Source organism: Empidonax traillii, unplaced genomic scaffold (genome assembly GCF_003031625.1).
Source record: "Empidonax traillii isolate 1590-97213 ecotype Southwest subspecies unplaced genomic scaffold, ASM303162v1 scaffold204:size1584377, whole genome shotgun sequence".
Taxonomy (NCBI): Eukaryota; Metazoa; Chordata; class Aves; order Passeriformes; family Tyrannidae; genus Empidonax; species Empidonax traillii.
In genome coordinates, this window is record NW_020955397.1 from 1,088,997 (window position 1) to 1,091,631 (window position 2,635).

The 2,635-nt window shown below is 51.0% G+C and overlaps 1 protein-coding gene across 2 annotated transcripts in view; it reads left to right on the forward strand.

The window, feature by feature from the left end:
* Positions 1–235: 235 nt before the first annotated feature.
* Positions 236–2,635, forward strand: part of BRD3 (bromodomain containing 3) — a 49,312-nt gene continuing 46,912 nt past the window's right edge. For both annotated transcript variants that reach the window (XM_027887177.1, XM_027887176.1), the window contains exon 1: positions 236–283. The gene's annotated coding sequence lies outside the window, so the exon portion shown is untranslated. The remainder of the gene's footprint in view (positions 284–2,635) is intronic.

The window sequence follows — 2,635 nt, forward strand, 5'->3', positions numbered from 1 at the left end:
GGATCCCAAATTTCTGGAAGGCGGATGGGGGAGGGGGGGTGGTTCGGAAGGGATCCCCCCACGCGGTGAGGGGGGGGGGTATGAGGGGAGGCAGAGGGGGCTCGGCGCGCCGCCTGCGGGAAGGGAAGGGAGGGAGGCGAGGGGAGCGGAGGAGGCGGCGGCGCCGCGCGCGGGCAACGGCCGTGAGGGAAGAAAACCCACCCCCCCCTCCATCCCCCCGGGGCGGTGCGGGAGATGGAGAGACGGGAGGGGAGCCCGGAGAGGAGCCCCCGCCGCCTGCTCGGTGACTTACCGGGGGGGATGGGGAAGGGGAGGAGGATGATGAGGGGGAGCGGCCGCCGCCTCCTCCGCGGCGAGGGAGGAGCGCGGCCGCGGGAGGGGAAAGGAGAGGAGAGGGGGGAACGCGGCGGCGGCGGCGGGTCCGGGTCCGCCACAGGCGGGGAAGGCGGGCAGGGCGCCTGCGCGGGGCGGCGCGGAGGCCGCACAATGCCGCTCTCTCCCGGGAGCGCTACGGAGCGGCCCGAGAGCCAAAAAAGAGCGCACGGCCCCGCCCCTCCCCTCCCCTCTTTTCTTTTCCCTCCCCCTCCTCTCCGTTTCCCTCCCTTTTTCTTCTCGGTCTTTCCCCTCCCTTCGCTCTCAGTGCGCCGCGTGGCCCCCCCCGTGTGAGCGGGTCAGGTCCAGCCCGTGTGGGAAGCAAACCAGGCACAGGAGGACACGCAGAGGGACAGGGGATGGGTGGCCGCGGCTCTGCGGTCGTTGGAGCTCCGTTGAGCCCGGCTTGGAGAGGGTTGGGTGTCGTTGGGGCGCACGAGTGCGGGTTGGATGTGCACAGCAGCCCCCTCCGATGAAAGCTGCTGTGGTAAGAGCAAGCAGGAGGAATTTCTTCATGGAAAGGATTGTTAAACACTGGAATGAGAGGAACTGCGGTTAAACATTGGAACTGCCCAGGGAGGTGGTAGAATCACCACCCCTGGAGGTATTCAAGGAACAGCTGGATGTGCACTCAGTGCTCTGGTCTGGTTGACAAAGCGATGATCTTGGAGGTCTTTTCCAACCTAAATGATTCTGTAATGCAAAAGGCTGATGTGTGAGCCATTTAACACTGTAATCTTTGCCTGGGTGAGAGGATATCAAAGGCAAGAGTATCTAAGATGTTTTCTCAGTGTATCGGCGCACAAAATTCCTGACTCACAAAAGTGTTTAATTCATTAAGCCCAAACAGCCAACTTAGAGCTAAACATGTGTTTAAGCACTTTTCTGGAGAGCGGGAGGTTTTTCTGAACCCACACAGCACAAATTGCAGTCTGCTTTCATTTAAGAGGGAAGAAAAGGAGACGTGTGTCATCTACTGGCCCTTTAACACAGGAAGGTATTTAGGTTCCAAAAATTCTAGTGGCAGTTGAGAAAGGAAACGAAAAGCTGAAAAAAAACCTGTGGTAGAGAGAAGCCAAGGCCCTTCTCCTCCAGGCTAGAATCCCATAGCAGAAGTCTGGAAAATAAGCCCTGCCTTCTAAATTCAGGGAGGTAAAACCGTTAGAAAAAACTGCACAGTCACCAGAACAATATTAAGAAATAAATCCAGTTCAGTTTCTGTTGGTGATTCTTCTAGATGGCTTTAGCTTAAAGTTTTCAGTCTTTTAAAAAATAAATATGAATTAAAATGAGAGAACACAAATCAAATCAGAGGTATAATGCTATTTATAGAACTTTCTTGTGACAGGGTGTTTTCGTTTCTTTCATGTTGAAGATAAAAGTTTGGTTTTTGCCTCTCAATGTCTGCTTTGGAAATTTTTGCCTGATATTTTTATAGATATGGATAATATAGATATATATACACATATAAAAACCCTCACCTGTGATGAATAATATCTCTCTGGAACCTGAAAAACTACAAATTAATTGTAGTCCTAAAAAACCTTTTAGCTTCTAAGCATCATTGAGATATTTTTAAACAAGTTTAAAGTGCGATAAACTCCATTTGGTCAAGTACCTGATCCCGTGCCAGGTTGGGTTTTCGACAGCATGGAGCTCGCAGAAAAAGACCACTCGGAGAGCAGGGACATTACCGCAGCCCGGTGAAAGGAGAGGCGAGGACAGCACGAGGGGTTCTTGCTCTGTCGTAGGTGTTTATTAACACAGGAACACACGAGGGTACGGAGTCAAGAGCGCCGTCCCCAACTGAGGGGAGATCTAACCCTTATATAGGGTTCGGGGGAAGGATCTGGAAACTGGGAGGAGCATGGGACTAAACAACCAATGGGGATTCAGCAACGTGCATAAATTAACTAGGAGCCAATAACATGGAAGGAGGGAAATGGAAGGACTGCCCACACTGAGGCAAATCCTGGCCGATGAGGGAGAGGGAAACCTTGACCAATCAGGGAGGAGAAAATTCATGAGGGGACTAACATGTTCAAATATAATATAACAAATATAACTGGGGTACAAACATTAAAAAGCATGCGTTAACAGTAAACATTATAAACATTAGTCAAACGACTACAGAACATTCATTTACAAATCAAGCTTAAACTGCCTGCAAACATCCGTGTTATTAGGTAAGAGTCCTTTTAGTATTTTTCATATATCGTGCACCATTTCTTGTATTCCTCTTGCTTCTTTCATTTGTCATTCG